Source organism: Orbicella franksi, chromosome 7, assembly GCF_964199315.1.
Source record: "Orbicella franksi chromosome 7, jaOrbFran1.1, whole genome shotgun sequence".
Taxonomy (NCBI): Eukaryota; Metazoa; Cnidaria; class Anthozoa; order Scleractinia; family Merulinidae; genus Orbicella; species Orbicella franksi.
The window spans coordinates 21,046,364-21,063,824 of NC_138151.1; the positions used below are offsets into that span (position 1 = coordinate 21,046,364).

The 17,461-nt window shown below is 37.9% G+C and overlaps 1 protein-coding gene and 1 pseudogene across 2 annotated transcripts in view; one reads left to right on the forward strand and one right to left on the reverse strand.

Moving 5' to 3' along the window:
* The window catches only part of LOC145492428 (uncharacterized), a 456,732-nt gene that overhangs the window by 330,725 nt on the left and 108,546 nt on the right, over positions 1 to 17,461 (reverse strand). The gene's annotated exons all lie outside the window — the stretch shown is intronic.
* LOC145493646 (uncharacterized) lies at positions 173 to 16,814 on the forward strand (annotated as a pseudogene). Its single transcript, XR_014050147.1, has 20 exons — positions 173 to 527; positions 1,841 to 2,203; positions 3,288 to 3,542; positions 4,060 to 4,324; positions 4,718 to 5,011; positions 7,129 to 7,212; positions 7,245 to 7,406; positions 7,612 to 7,647; positions 7,771 to 7,890; positions 9,180 to 9,204; positions 10,086 to 10,125; positions 10,346 to 10,604; positions 11,442 to 11,552; positions 11,914 to 12,104; positions 12,250 to 12,372; positions 12,625 to 12,695; positions 13,764 to 13,804; positions 14,188 to 14,284; positions 15,499 to 15,598; positions 16,206 to 16,814. The product of XR_014050147.1 is annotated as an uncharacterized LOC145493646 (transcript).

The following is a 17,461-nucleotide window of genomic DNA, read 5'->3' on the forward strand; positions in this document are numbered from 1 at the left end:
AATCCTTCTCTAAAACTTGGCCATCTATAGATTAAAGCTGCTGAAAAACTTGATACTAAAGAGTGAAAACTCTATGCAGACCCCGAGGATTTTGCCGAAACAAAAATCAACAACTCACACCCCGAAAACGGCGGAGAAAACAACTTTGTTAGTAACATCGTTGTCACGTACATAAAGAGCAAATATAGCTAAATATACTGAAACCAGAATTATGAATCAGTTCCACCTCTAGTACAGACCACTGTTTATGTCATTTGACGGAGGCGAGTACCTTACGTGACTAATCAAATAAAGGTTACAGATGACATCTCACTGATTGATTTTTGCAACAGAAATTTAATATGGCGGCGTTATAGACGCTTGGGTGCAATCTGTTTGCTGGCGGCGGCAAATACAGCTCTTTAAGCGACTGGGTTAGCAGCATTTGAGGCATACTGGGAGTTTACAATGGTTTAACATGATGGTGGAAAACTTTCTTTCGTTAAGTTTCTTTTATGTGATCGTGATTCAGATACTTCCGCACACAGGTACGTCAGGGAAAGTTTGCCACATTTGTTACATAGATCAGCTTATTTAGGATGATTTACGATTCAGCAAATCGCATAGGTTTAAGTGCGAGACAATGGCTTAACTGACTGACCGAATCGAGGCAGTGAATGCTATCATAAACGTTTCAATGATAAATGACTGTTTTAAACAATACAGGCTGACGTGACAATCAACTACTTGAATATATAAAAAGTTAAAGCAAAGTGCCCCGTTGAACTAATTACAATGTTGAATATAAAACTGCGTGTAGGTGTCTTCTCTACCAAACAGGCCAGGAATCCTAGTTTAAAGTATATATGACAAATACTTTTCTCTTTAAGTGATGGAATGTAAATGAGATCATGATGTGGAAATCGAAAAAAACACTGCATGTAGTCGACATAGCCTGACTAGTCCTAGGCCCTAACCCGCCTCGGTTCCTGACCCAACCGGAAGTGAAACTTCACTCTTTCAGATGGCTAAACCGCGGGGAAATAAACAATGAAATCCAATTTGTTTTTCGGTTTTCATCTCACGATCTCATGTAGATTCCATCAAGCAAATTAAAAAAAAAATATGTCCGAAACCTTTGAATGGTAGATCATTGTTTTTTGTTACATCATAAAGAAACATTATTCCACCTCTCTCGCATGTATTGAATTTATAATAGAACTTCTACTGCCTTTGATGGAGTTAAATCTGACATTAGTATTTTCCCTGACCTTTCCAAAGCTTCTAATGCGGAAGGTCGTGCTATCCTGTTTGAAAAGCTCGAAAATAGCGTAACAAGTTGTTCAGCGCTAGACTGGGTAAAAAAAAACTACTTTTCAAACGGATTTCAGTATGTACAATTTAATGAGTGATTTAAGAATCACTCTTTTATAGCGTTTAATTTAAACGAGTGTTTTATTTTATGTTTTATTATTTTTTTTTTTTTATTTTTCATTGCTCGAGTGTTCTGAAATTTCCACAGTGTTCTCTAAAATAAATTATTAACCGCTCGGTGGACTTCCAGAATTCAATCTTTATTACAACCACAAATAAAGCAACATGGCCTCTATTTTGAACTACACCACATTTTCTAAAATTGCTCATTTTGTTCTCACCAAGTCAAGGGATTTAAGATATACTTTACTAAAATAATACAAATGAGACGTATCACCAGTACCGGACATAAATTGAGAACTGACAACCAGACACTGTTACGTGCGGCCTAAAACGAAAGTCCTGACTACCAAAAACCCAAAATTCAATTATTGTTATTTTTAATTTTCTGTTACATGTAACTGTCTGCTGTTTATTTTTTTTTTAGAGGAAGCTGTAAGTTTCACAAAAGAACCAGACAACCCAAGTTACGTCAAGAAGGGAAACAATGCCACACTTGTATGGGACTACAATGTTACTGATAGACAGACAGAACTCAAGGGTATCATCTGGGCAGTATACTTCAATAATCAGTTTAAAAATTTGATGGCAGAGTCAAAGAATGGTGACAGAGTAATTTCCTCTGGCATGCCATCGGCTTACATTGGAAGAGTAGGCATTGAAGGGAGAGCTACTCTTGTAATTGAGAATATTACCTCTCAAGATAATGCATTCTTCAAGTGCACTCTCCGAGTAGAGCCAACTTCAGGTCTTCAGAGTCAGATCAGCACCATTAGGCTTATTGTAGCAGGTATGTTTGGTATTATTATTATTATTATTATTATTATTATTATTATTATTGTTATTATTATTATAAACCTCGTTATAAACATGGGCAAGCAAGATGTGCAAGAGTTTTTTTTTTTTCTGTAGGTGGCAGAAAATGACCTGCTTTTAACTGGAACTCGAAGTCGTTAAGTGCCACTGCCTGTAAATATGGAGAATGCTATGACAGGCCCGGAAAATTCGAATTTATGTTATTTCGTCAAACAGATTCTTTTGGGGTACTATTTTAAGAAATATGGATTAAATGTTTCAGCGACTCCCCACTTTGTGAAATCTAGGAAAGTTCGAAAAACGGCCGGTTGATGAACCAAGATGGCCGATGGAATATATGCAAACTTGAGCATTTTTAAAAGGCCAGTAAAGAATGAGGGAAACTTTCCTTGATATTATATCCACGCAGTTTGTAATTTATGCTTTTACCATTGGCCGTTTTTATACTACAGCACGCATTATCCGTCCAGAGGGATAATGCGTCCTCGCCGTTTTTATACTAAAGACGCATTATCCGTCTGGACGATCGCGGGCAAACATTTATAGTTCGTCTGGTTATGCGTCTTCAGTATATAAAGACGGACGCAAGACACATTATACGTCTAGACGAACTATCCTTCGAAATGCGTCTTGAACGACGCACTACGAGAAATAGTTCGTCTAAACGCATATTACGCCTTGCGCCCGTCTTTATACTAAAGACGCACAACCAGGCGAACTTCAAATGTTTGCCCAAGTTCGTCCAGACGGATAATGCATCTTTGGTATAAAAAACGGCCATTTCTTTGAGCTAAATATCATCTTTAATTTAATGTTTTGTGACTGCACCGCTTAGGAGCAGCGTGAGGCATCTCTCTAGTCAATGACCATAGCAGTCAACACGACGGCGTTGATGACCAGTGTTCGCACGCAGCCGCAAACACTGCACTTCGTGTCGTATTTTCATTTCTCTTCGCGGTTTTTGGGAAAGAGGTAAAGCGCAGTCTTTTGTGATATATATAATACGCCTTAGCTGTGATCCTTTTTTAACACTGCTCAAAAATTTCCTTTCACCGCAGAAATGCCTGTCATCAGCCCATCGTTAACAAACGGAAGTTACATTGAGGGATCTTCAGTCGATATCAGTTGTAAAGCGACTGGAAAACCAGACCCGCAAGTATCATGGATACGAAATGGAAAAATAAAAAGTTCCGGGAGGAGCTCAGCGTATTTGGCCTTCGACCAAATAAAGAGGACAGATGATGGACTGTATACATGTAAAGCTAACAACTTAGCAGGAACACAATCTCACAAAGAGATCTTGGTGGTTCGTTGTGAGTCTGGAATTATTTGATATCAAATCTCTACATCAAGACTTCAACTTAATTTCTTTTAAATGTAATCACTCCTTTTTTCTCTGTATTCTACTTGAAAAGTTGAGGGAAATTTTCCAAATTTTCGCCCCACCTTACATAACGGATATAAGCAAAGCAAATTAGAGCGGAGTTTCCTTTCGATGATTAGGTTTTGCTTCTTTGCCGACTCAGTTTAAGACAAAACGTAAAGTTTGTTTTAAACACTAACTGAAACAGTTTATACTTAACCATTTTTAACCTTAGTTTTTAGTTAGTAGTAGTATTTTTGATCCTAGTTCCAGTTTTGAACTCTAGTTTTAGTTTTAAGTTTTTAGCCTTTATTACTTCTGTATTTTAGACAGTTGTATATTTTAGACTTTTTTTTTCAGAGGACCCTCCTAAAAACCACCTCTAGGTGATTGGAGGCCTCCTCTTCAAATATTGATTTATTATTATGATGATTTATTATTTGTCTTTTTCAATATTTTCTTTACAGACCCGGCAAAAATACTGTGTTACTTCATCAGCTGCTAAGTCTTGGATTGGTCAGACAGTGACGTTAAAGTGTGTGTCAGATGGCGTTCCTACACCAACACTCACTTGGTACAAACCTGATGGAAATAAACTAAAGACATTCACAACTAAAGAAAGTACAGTGGAGGTGTCCTTAAATGATGAGCAAGATTTTGGTGAATACAAGTGTGTCACTTACAATGGCCTTGATCCTTTAAGCGACTTTTCAATGACTCTGGAACAAATACGTAGGTGTCCTTATATCTTTCAGAAATATACAAAGTTTATTGTAAAGAGAGATGACTAAGAGAAAAGTAACTTGTCCCGCCGCAGAAAAGCCCCTTTTATTTATCAACTTAAGATTACTAGTCCACTAAACCACCGACAGCGATCGCATTTTCATCTTATAAGACAGAATGTTCATAGTAGACATCCCAGTAGATTGAAAATTTAAAACTTAAGGAAATGGGACATATTTATCCTTAGTTATTATACGGATTTCTCGGCTGATAGCCGCAAAAAGGACTAATTTAGGCTGTTTTTACTGTTGCCTAGAAGTAAGAGTGAGAGTCAATACATCATTGAGTGAGCACGATTTGAATAAAAGCACAGATATATGATATAAATCAAATTTCTTTTAGAGAAACCAGGCCCCCCAGCCATCATATCTTCAGGGACAGATATTCAAGCTACTTCACTGACAGTAAAATGGACTGCACCAACTGATGATGGAGGGAGTCAAATCACAGCATACCGAGTGGTCATAATAAAGGGTAGCACTGAGATAAAAAATGTTAATATTTCTGATCCTGGAATAACCAGTCTGTCTGTTGGAGATTTGGAGAGAGATACTGAGTACAACGTGAAGGTGTTTGCCAGAAATGCTGTCTTTGAAGGTGCACCTGGGCAAAAGACTATCAGGACAAAGACTAACGGTGAGATATCTATTGATTTTTATTAACAGAGTATTTCAACTTAAAGATATTCACTATCATACAACAGCTCTACGTGGTAATTTGTTTTTGATGCAAAGATATCACTAAAACTACACAGTCCATCAGGGCCTATGATAATATCAGTTCCTGAAACTTCCAAAAGGGCCATCTTGATGTAAATTTAATAAATAGAGGATATTACATGGCCGCTTGGAGATACGAGATTTCTCTTCGAGTGTTGAAGAATATTTCAACACGAGAAGAGAAATTTCGTTTCTCCAAGTGGCCATGTAATGTTCTATTTACTATATAAACTCCAATAAAATCCCAAGCCATTTTAATTTCGCTGCGCAAGGCGCCATTTATTACGCAACCATAGCAACGGTGATCCTTTCACATGTGAGGATAACATGTTATTTTCAGGTGAGAAGATACCACGTTTTCGCGCGAAAGCTCACCTGGTATTTTATTAGTTTGCATATAATATAAAAGGTGTCTATCTTTCTACCTATCTATCTATCTGTCTGTCTGGTTATTTATCCGTCTATCTAATACATTTAACTAAGCCTTAACCGCCGACCGGTTACCTCAGTGGTAGAGCACCGGACTAGCATGTGGGAGGTCGCGGGTTCAAACTCCGGCCGGACCAACACTCAGGGTCTTTAAATAATTGAGGAGAAAGTGCTGCCTTTGTAATGACATCTGCAAATGGTTAGACTTTCTAGTCTTCTCGGATAAGGACTATAAACCGTAGGCCCCGTCTCACAACTCTTCATAATTAATTCTGTGGGACGTAAAAGACCCACACACTGATCGAAAAGAGTAGGGGACGTAGTTCCCGGTGTGGTGGTCTTCTCTCGTCTGATGGTTAAATGCTCGGAGATATTAGCTGCACAAGCTACTCTGAAATCCGAGGGTAAATAAAGTAATGTATGTAAGCCTAAAAGCGGAGCCCCTGGGCCGGGTTGTTCAAAGCTCGATTAAGCTAACCCAGGATAAGCGAGAATTTTGATTTGCGTTTTGTCACTTTGCGGTGAGGTTTTCTGTTTATGTTGTTTGGCATTCTGTTTTGAGTTTGAAAAATCTAAAACTGCACAAAACAAAATCAGTAAAAATATTTGTATGTAAGAAAAATTTATACTTTGGTTAAAATACTGGGTTAGCGTTAACTGGCTTCCGAACAACCCAAACTCAAATATCATATCATCTAAACTTGAGCCCGCGATATGGTCACTTGATAGTGGTCAGCGGATAACTTGTTTTGACAGGTGCCAATTGACCATAATACGGATGTCCAATATCAATGAAGTACGCTATAAACTAAGGCTGCATGTCTCTGTCAAACTACAGTAGAACCCCGGTAACTCGAACTCTGAAGGGAAACGAAAAACAGTTCGACCTAGCGGGATCGATTGAATATCCAACTCAGTTGCCATGTTAATAATTGATAGTTTACTGATTGTTCAGCACTTCAGTATACTGTGACAGCTAAAGGCACCGCATCCGGTGTGACTCATAACATCGCGAAATGACTCTCAAATATATGAACGGTCGATTGCACCAATTAAAATCAAGTTGCTGTGGTGTTAGTTTTGAGTGTTTTTACCGATTACACGACAAGGAAAGCTTATGGGATGACATCCCTGGTGAGTTACATGAACCAGAATTCGACTTATCGGGGTAAATTTTTATCAAGGAAAACGAAATTTAGTTCGAGTTAGTGGGGAATTCGAGTTATCCGAGTTCGAGTTAACCGAGTTAAAAATGAATGAAAAGTGGGGTCAAATCCTAGAAAAATGGGACTTGGTTCAAGTTATCGGGGGAGTTCGAGTTATCCCAGTTCGAGTTACCGGGGTTCTACTGTATTAGCCGGAATATGGCCGTCATCTTGCGCGACTCCGTCGTCGCCATCGTCGTGCGAACGCGCCCACGAGCAATACCGCTAGCCAAGAAAATCAATTCATTTGTTTCCTTTTCTTTCCTATATGAGTATGGAGCCCGGAGGGCCGCCGAAGCTCCGCTATTATTTCGCAGAAAGCGATATTACAGTAAAAGTGCTTTGAACTCATTTAATCCAACTAGTTGGAAACAATTTGCTGAATAACTTTATCACTTAGGAATTCCCGAGACACCAGAAATTAAAGACTTGCCTGCCGAAGTACACAGCGATGAAGTGGTCATAAAATGGACAAAGCCAAACAGCAATGGAACGTTACCAGTGATGATACCGTAGGAGACTGGAGAAAGATTGAGGTCATTTATGATGTCTCTATACTTGAATATGTCGTCGCACTTGAAAAAGGCCAGCAGTATGAATTTTTGGTTACGGCAACTAACAAATATGGAGAAAGTTTGAAAAAACAGCAAAACATAAAGAGAATAAATGTTTTGGAAGGTAAAGTAATGGCTTTTTTCTCTTTTTCTGGATTAGTTATGTAACTCGCTAGTTAAAATGAAATTTTTGTTTTTCGTAACAACATAACAACTAACTTGGAATTTAATGTTGTAGTGGTTACGGACTGGAACAGTAGTTATTACTGTCCTTAAACGCGGGTACTTTCTTGAATACTAGTTTTATGTCTGTTTTCCTGTTATTTTAGAGTCCAGTAGATCGACTGCGAACCAGAATCAAACAGGTAATAAAACAATTCGGTGTATATATTTAAAGACATAATTTATTTGGCAAGACTTGTTTGGTAAGACGGGACCAAAAATGTGCTCCTATTTGTCGCTTTAATTGTAAATGTTATCACCCACAGTTGTTAGATGCGATAAAGAACTGGAGATTCTTCACACTGTTTATCTCAGTATTATAATCCTATTGGCGATAATCATTGTTGTTATCAGTGTTATCCACTGGAGAACACGTCGAGGTCCAGGTATGGTAAATATATGTTATTTGCCGGCTTATGGTTGGTCCGTATAGTGAAACACTGTGACCGAGGTCTTAAAAATGCTGCCCGGGGCCGCAGGCCGAGGGCAGCATTTTCAAGCCCGAGGTCACAGTTTTTCACTATACGTACCGACCCTAAGCCGGCAAATAACCTATTTATTTTTTTCCTGCGGTAAATTGGCTTACGAGCAGGTTTGTCTTCGCAACTTTGTAATTGAATTGCCTAACTTGCCGTGTACAAACCATCGCAAAAACTCTAACGAGTGACCGAGCAAGTAACTCAGATACTAGACATAGAAAGATATAAACTCGACTGCAAATGACTTTTTTCGCTTAAAATTGTGCGGCGAGAGAAACACAGGATAACGCGCCATTACAACGTCGAGCTACAAACAACCAAACAAACTCTCGCAACTTCAAAATACTCTATTGAATTTACTAACAGTGACTTTCCTTGCCATTTAAAAGTGAATAGAGCTAAACTTTCATTGATTAATCGTCGATGGAAGTGTAAAAAGGGCGGAAGATTGACGATTACCGCCAGTTCACTCGATCAGGAAAATTGACCAACAGGAAATTTCACCCGCGCTGTTTCCCGCCGTTACCGTGATCGTGCTCAGAGATAGGAAAATCCGGACCGCGCTAAGAACCAATCAGATTGCAGGGTTCGTTATCGTGCCCTCTTGGCAAAAAGTAACACTTGTTATTTAGTCTCTAGACACGCTCTACTGAAATGGAAATTAACAAAGTTATTTAGCCGTCGAAGTGAGATGAGCTGGAGATGAGCTCGGCTGGAAGCATACATAAATGGACCAATGGAATTCCATTTTTTTCTTCAAACTGGACTAAATTAGTGGTGTTGTGTGTCTACCCGAGGTAGAAACTTTGAAAGGGCCCTATAAATAACTGACGCTCAGTTTTCACTACTCTTTTCTGCTGTTCATCTCGTGAAATCTCTAGCCTTTTATAAACCTTGAGCCGGATAGCATCAATTTTAAGTAAAGCCTCCCTAAAGTCAATTCTAAGGTTACCCCGTACAGTCCTGATCCAGTTGTCCTGGCTGATCCCAACGTGTGCAGGGAGAAAAAAAGGTGTGAGCCTAACTGATATGTTTGCATGTAAGCCCTTAATACAGTCCCAGAATGAAATCATTTTTTGAGGTATCAGGAGATGTATACAAAACTTGAAAAATAGTATTCTCAAGTAGGCCATTTTTTCATTAGTTATTTGTCTTTTTCAGCACATTTTTTTTTTGTTGTTGTTGTTGTTTTTCAGTAATTTCTAAGCGGCGTGAAAAGCGGTGAGTATAACCGTCAACGTTCAGCAGTTTTCCCTAGACATAATAGCGCACGCTACGATTGCCTGCCAGAAGTCAGTATATTAGTTGCACGTGCAAAAATGACGCAAGTAAGGCTTAGAAAAAACGAAAGCAACCTCAGTATTTGTTAAATCATTTTGGCATACGTAGCGATAGTTTCAAACTGTTTTCAAATATGTGTTTAAGCGTGCGATCAATAAAATATGACAAAAAATGTCGATAAACAAGGGGTAAAAAAGTTCTTAGTCACTCTTGTTTTCTCGCACACGATGCATGGCGCATGGCGTCACTTGAGCGTGTACTTAAATAAAAGTCATGCGCAGTCTTTGATCGAGGATCGGGTTGAATCGCGTTTAGAGATGAAATTTAAAAAAGATCTGTGAGACAGATTTTGAGCTATATGTGAAACAGGCAAAATTTCAAATTTTCTTAGTTTGCGAAAAATCTGTGTTACAGATTTTTATTTTACTTTGCGAGGGAATGTTTAATCAGAGCCAATTTCTTATTCCTTAAAATTTTGAGGTGGGGTCAAAGGTGTAGATTTTGAGAAAAACGTCTTTTAACCTACTAGTGCCCAGTCTCTCCGTAGGTACTCAGTCTTTCATTTTGGCGATTTTTTGACGTTTAAATTGTTCAAGTTTCACATAGAATGGTAAAAGACTCGGACAAACAGTAAATAGAGAAAGGTAAAACATTTTGGAACATTTTTGAAAAGAGTTCGAAGTTGGGCTGTTGTAATCCATCAAAACTGTAGTAAACCACCTTAACTGACAGCTCCAGGAAGCATAGCTATTCATGACTATTTACACCACCAATACGATAATTAAAAGGGTTTAAAATGAAATCATGTTTTCTCATTCCAGCATTAGCAGATCCTCATTAAGTGCAGATTGCATTGAAATGGTAAGCTCTTCTCTCAATGTGTCTCTCGTTATGGACTAGAAGAAAATATCGGTTTTATTACATTACCATTACAAATAAGTCAGAATAAACCAAAAATGGAAACTTTTTCTGACACTAAAATGCCTTCGTATCATTTCTAGGTATCCACCTCAGCTTCTATAGCGTTGATAAAGGTTGTTTAGCGGTATAACTTCGTAATTTGTTTTACGTTCCCTTCAAGAACACTGTTGACCACCACGCAGCAGAAGTTCAGTCCACAGAAACAATTGATGTTACCAGCATAACCTACGAGATTCCTAACAGTGGTGGAGATTACATGCCTCTTCATCCTTCAACAAGAAGCTGGGAGATCAGTCGAGAGCAAGTGGATATCATTAAAAATATCGGAAAGGGAGCTTTCTCTCAAGTCGCTAAGGCAACAGCTAAGAACGTCTATGGCAGCCAAGGTGTCATAACTGTGGCTGTGAAAATGTTGAAAGGTTATGGAAAATTATATATTTTAACCTTATGATTAAAGCTCTTATTATATGGCTTTGGTTTGAAGCCGATATAACGTGCGCTCTTATTGGCTAATTCTAGGGCATTATTCTGCCATGATGCCCAAGTGCCGATTGCGGGGCTACAAAAACAAAGCAAAAGATAATAATGAAACTATTGCGTTTTCCTGAAAATTGTAGCGGCTTTCAACGATGAGAAACGAGGAACACTCTGCGAATGACTGCTATTACCCTGACGAGCTTCAATTTTAGGAGAGCATAGCGAACCCATAGCATTAAATTATGAACGAGTAGTTGTTGAACAGGACAAAGGAAACAGCCAGGGCGAAATTGGAACTTCCGTCATGGAGCCATACAATAAACTACTTATCAACGTCTAACGTTCAGTCTTCACGGGAAATTTCTCAAACCTCGGCCTTGCAGCATAGACGGTTTGCGATTTCCCCGTAAAGACCTCATTCTCGGTTAATAAGTAGTTATTGATATCCCCCTGACTTTGTCTTTTGTAAGATAGCGGTTCTTCGACCGATTGATTTAATTGATTGTCTGATGACAGACTGACTGACTGACTGACGGACGGACGGATTGACGAACAGACGGCCTAACTCACTGCTTGCTTGCTTTCATTTTTGCACGACTACCTAACTGACTGACTGACTGACTGGTCGATCGATCGATCGATCGATTGATTGATTGGTTAATTGATTGACTGACTGACTGACTGATTGATTGATTGATTGATTGATTGATTGATTGACTGACTGACTCATATTCTCACTTTTGCTAAATTTTTAGTTTTAATTTATTTACCTCAAGTAGAAAACGCTCCTGAATCAGATAGGAAGGACCTGCTCTCAGAGCTCGAGCTCATGAAAAAACTGAAGCCTCATCCTCACGTGATCAAGCTGATTGCATGTGTTACCGAGTCGGGTAAAGAAAATATTTCTTTATGTAATGTGACATGGCTACGTCAATTAACAATCAGGAGTTGAGTTCAGTAATATAATATGCATTTGGCGATTATAATAAAAAGTTTATCAGACGTTAGTTTTATGAAAACGCACACACTGAAATCGCTAACAGAATATCAATCAATGTCTAAGATTGAACATTTAAAAGTGAAGTATATACACATATGCCTTAGTATTTTCCGTATGTTCGCCATGTACTCTCTCTTTCCTTTCCGGCACTCTCAAACTTTAGGTTAAGTTCCCTGCAGTTTATAGAGATTGTTTCTGTAGTCATTTTATACTTGAACTTCATAAGGTAAGGGCATTTTCCTTTATTTTAGATCCGTTACTGGTCCTTATTGAATATGTGCCGTACGGTGATCTGCTGGGTTATTTGAGAAAGAGTCGTGGGCTCAGTGACACGTATTTTAATAACCCGGATAGAAAGCCGGAAACCAACCTAACTTCAAAGCAGTTGATGAGGTTTGCCTGGCAGATGGCTGACGGGATGGCTTATTTGTCGTCAAGAAAGGTAAAAGCATCTCTACTAATTGCTATTCTATGACTACTAAAGGTATCTCAAACCTGGAAAAAGACTTACAATACAAAAACAGGACAACAAATCAAGCACATGTAGCCATGACGGTAATTTTGAAATAATCACATCTTTACTTCAGATAATCCATCGTGACTTGGCGGCCAGAAATGTTCTTGTTGGTGAAGAAGAGAAATGCAAGGTGACAGATTTTGGGATGGCGAGGAATGTTCAGCAAGATGATATTTACACCAAAAAAAGTCGAGTGAGTATCATATATTTACTGAGCTTCCCAAAATTATTATCTTTATCAAATCCCAAAATAATTATCCTTATCAAAGCGGGCGGACTGGCTGGCTGGCTGGCTGGCTGGCTGGCTGGTTGGTTGGTTGGTTGGTTGATTGATTGATAGATATAAAGAAATTTGGTTGATGGGTAGATAGATATAAAGAAATTTCTTTTGTAAAGTCTACCATAGGATAATGCGAAGAAATATAGTAAAGACATTATCTTCCAGGGCCGGTTACCTGTTAAGTGGACTGCTTATGAAGCTTTGTTATATGGAACATACACAACACAAAGTGACGTGTAAGTAATAAACAATCTAATAACATTTGTCGCCTTATTTTGTCCTAACGACCATGGGGATGTCAATTTATTATAACTACGTCATAACCGATTTCATTTTGTTTAACTGCCAACATAAAAATAAAATTAGGCGATAATTTCTAGCTAATTCCTAAGTTCTGGCAAAGCCGTGCGAGGGCCAGTGATCGTGCAATTGAGGAAGGTGGCGATTGGCAATGCAATGGTGCGCCACGCAGAAGGGTACGAACTGGAACGTATTAGAAGCTACATAATGTAAAAAGTAGAGCATTAGATAAGGAAATGGGTGACCATATTAGCTTCGGATTAAATCATTGTTATTCCACCCAGCCAGAAGCAGATCTTAGTGTTCCAAGTATTCTTTTCAAGGTAGAGATATTAATGGCAAACTTGCGAATGCAATGTAGTGTCACTTAGCGCTGGTATTGAAAGCCTAAGAGAAGGGAATATTTATATAGTAATTTAATATGCTAGCATTAAAATCATGAATTTCTTTCTGAACGTTACCCATATAAGGAAATGGAGGATCACATGAGGCCAAGAAAAATTATTGACCTCATTAAAATTGCACCACCGTTGCTTTGGCGACTAAGTAACCTACGAGGCCATAAAAGATGAAAGTGCGTCAAACTTTGAAGTGATCAGACCAGAAGGATGTTTCAGTTATAAAAGAAGAACGAAGGGAAGACACTAATTATAATAACTTTCCAAACAAGAGGTTGAGTTTTTCACGGGATAACCTCGACGTGACGACCACGTGTTTTGTGTTTGAGTTATGAAGACTGTTCACAAATAAACAACTCTATTATGACATGATTGGTTAATGTTTTTTTAGAGCTTTGAAAACAAACCGTCATTGAAAAAAAATATACTACCTGTTACTTACGAAAGAGCGATTCCTTAAAAGATGAATTCTTGGGAATCACAGTTATTTAACAGAGAACCCGGAAAGGTATCTAGCTCTGCTCAATCCCCTTATTTCCCCAAATACTTCCTCCATACAACTTATTGCAAGGAAGAAGTATTACTTATTGTTTTATTTTCTTTCAGTTGGAGCTATGGTGTTCTATTATACGAGATTCTCACCATAGGTAGGTTTATTTTTACATGTACACTATAAATCTACACGATGCATCACGAAAACTATTTTGCTATTATTGATAAACAAATGGTAACGAGTGAAATTAGGAATAATTTCAAGCACGTTTGGCGAAATACTAGTGATTTTCCGAGCCTTTAGGCGACGGAAATTGATATAATTTTGACAAAACACAAGTGAAATTATTTATTAATTTCACAAGTATACCATTTGATTACCTTTCAATATCATGGGTGACAAATTAGGCTTACAATCTTGGGTTTTTATTTTATTTTGTCGACAAAAATTTCACACCAAACGTTGCCTTTGGCAATAACTTCACATCTGAAATGATAAATTTGTCGCCAATGATATTATCTTCATTTTCATATCCAGGTGGATCTCCATATCCAGGAGTAAACGCTCGACAAATCGCCAGGAAACTTCAGGAAGGATTCAGAATGCCAAAGCCTAAACATGTGGATAACAAACTGTAAATACCTCGCTACATACCTTACATATCTTAATTATCTTGATATCATTATCAAACTTCATCGAGTAAAGCAAAATAATTTACAATTAGAAAAACGTATTTGATACCGCACTCCTAAAAAAAATATATTCGAGTAAACGCCTGTATAACGCATCGCTATTCAGTGTTTACGTTCAGTCTAATTCTATTCCGAACTGGACAAACTTGACGCTTGCAAGTCAAAGAGTTTTTGTTACTCTAACCCAATGTATGCACTCTCATAGACAACGTTGATGGGCAAAAACCGGCGAGCATGGTCAAAACCTTTGCGGAATCTCTGGCACACGCTCATAACCCAGCCACATTCTGTTTTGACCATGCTCTGACACGATGCTGTTGTCTCTGTGAGAGTAAATAAAACGGCTAATGATCCGATTTGTAAACAAAGCTGAATAAAGCTAGCAATCGGAAAAAATCTTAAAAGGTTAAAAAGTTTTAATCACCCGTATTAATCATTCATTACTTTACCCCATTTGTATACGGCCACTCAAACAGTCATGTCATCTTCCATTTAAAATTACATCTGCATTCCTGATGCTTATTAAAGAGCAGTTGTTTAGAAGTGCAATTGTCATATATCTGTTAATTCAGACCAGTCATGAAATTTAACCGTAACCCGTTAGTGCGGCCAAATTTTCATGGCCGTTTGGTGACAGTTTTAACGGGGTTCCACTGTATTGCAGTATTTTTGTGAGCTCCTAGGACTAGTCATAACACAATTGACGGGTAAAAATACACAAACGGACTCTAAACAATAAGGCGCCCAATAAAAGATTTACTTTCCAATCTGTTTTTCATCCTAATTTTAAACTTTTTTTTTAGTCTTAAGGAAGACTTAAAAAAAGATACAGACAACCTCTCATCTGGTCTCTTATAGTGTCGCCGCCATAGATCGTACAATGCTGGTTGCTCCTCTTCTTTCTCACAGCAACGATTTTCCGAGTATAAAGAAACCGGCGTTGTATGACCTCGACAATTTCTCTAGCACAGTTCTAGTAATGGAATATCGAAATCTCTAACTCGAACAGAAATGCAATTTCCAAAAACATTAATCGCCGTACGTCTGACCATTATATTTTCCAACCTCAGAAACCCCATTAGGACGGTGAACGGTTATGGTAAAGTTGTTATTATTATCGTTCTTCTTTTTGTTGCTAATGATTACTATATATCAGATATCAGGTGGTGCTAAAGTGCTGGGAGGAAGAGCCAAAAGATCGACCTACTTTTGTCAAACTAAAGGACACGATGAAAGAAATGGAAAGAAACCACAAGGTAAGCTCAGCTTTACGCATTTACTTAAAATACAACTTACCAAAACAATCTTGTATGCAGAGGACCACGCAACCAAGAATTACCCTGCGTGGCTTGATTGTTGCCAGAGCTCTTGCTCAAGCATATGCAAGCATATACACGTACCAGCTGGCAATCTTAATGTAAATAAAACCAAATTTATGACAAGGTTAACACTATGAGAAAAGGGCATGTATTTACCCATTGCTCTCCAACCCCGCAAGATACTAAAGAAGGTCGTTTTTACCGAAAAACCTTTTCGTAGCTGGAGAAAGAAGTCTTCGTAAAAGCTGCATTCAAAATTGGCAATAATAATAATAATAACAATAATAATAATAACAATAATAATAATAACAATAATAATAATAACGAATATTTATACAGGATAGCCCTTCGGTGCAAGAGTACTGTTATCAAAGGGTTCCTGTCTAAATAACATAATATAAGGATAAAAACTAAAATAAGATAAGAATGACTCCGTAACTTATTAATTTTACTGAATTTGTTATGTTCACTTTGTTGTCCCATGTCAAAGAATTTTAATATACGCTCAGTATCACTAATAATATGATTTGCCTTTTTTCTACAGACGTACGTCAACCTCAAAGAATACGACAATACTTTGTACGCAAATGTTGAGGACCTTAAAGCGGAATGACCAATTTATCACATAATTTGTTATTAAGATGTTGGTTTTTATAAATAACTTTCCCTCCCCGGACAGTCCCAATGAAATTGATTCACCTTCTAACTCCCTACACCCTGTTCTAACTAAATAACAGTTGGGTACCCCTCCTATTCGACTTTTATGACCATGATGCAAGAAAAGGTTTTGTTTTGAAAAACCCCTCTCTCCCGCTCCCTTCCGATGGGCATCCCTGATACAACCTTATAGCCGGTTTAGAACTCGGTTTTTATGATAATTATGAGGTATTCTTTTGTAATAATAAACAATTATTGGATGAGGTTTTTGTGATATCCAGAATAATCAAGGTCGAGGCCTTCGGCTTCGGCTGATAACCCTTTCCAAGAAAAATGGAAGTCATGTTTTTGCTTCTTCACTGACGGCAAGCAACACAAAGCGCGCGAACTTGACATGATTACCCCTAGAAATCGTACACCGCGGTCATACATGACATGATTACCCGTGACCTTGAGTGTCCTTGACATGATTATTGTACAATCTGCAGTTATGACATCACAGGAGCTGATTTCAAAAAATCACTGTACGCTTTTTTTGGATAACACAAGTACTGGTAAAACCAGTAGTTCTCATTGTGATCCTTAAAATCTACCAAGCAACTACAATCACAAATTCAAATAGGAAAATACAAAGAAAAACTGCAATCGAGAATTCATTAGAAATTTCTACTAATAATAAAGTTGTCAATTCTAAAATTCTGATCTTTGTATTTCTTGTATATTAGATTTCTGAATTTACAAAGGGGAATGAGGCCCCTCGTAATAAAGTCTTGATTGTTCAATAGTTTAGTGCCACTTGCCTGAAATGAACGTTTGCCTGTCTTGGTGTTGAAAAAAGGAGTGGTTAAGTCCATGTTAGTTGACGCGCGAGTTGTGTAATGATGTCTGTTATTGACAAAACGAATATAATGATTAAAGTAATGAGGACACTTTCCATGGATAATATTATGCATAATACACAGTTTCCTTAACTCTATTATGTTACAAATGCGGATCCAGCCTAACCTCTTGAAAAGGCCAACTGAACTTTCATAGATGCGAGCATTTAAAGCTACTCTAGCATAACGTTTTTGAATTCTGAGGAGCCTATTTAAATTATCAATCTAAGTGTTTCCTCACACTGAACAACAATATTCAAAGATT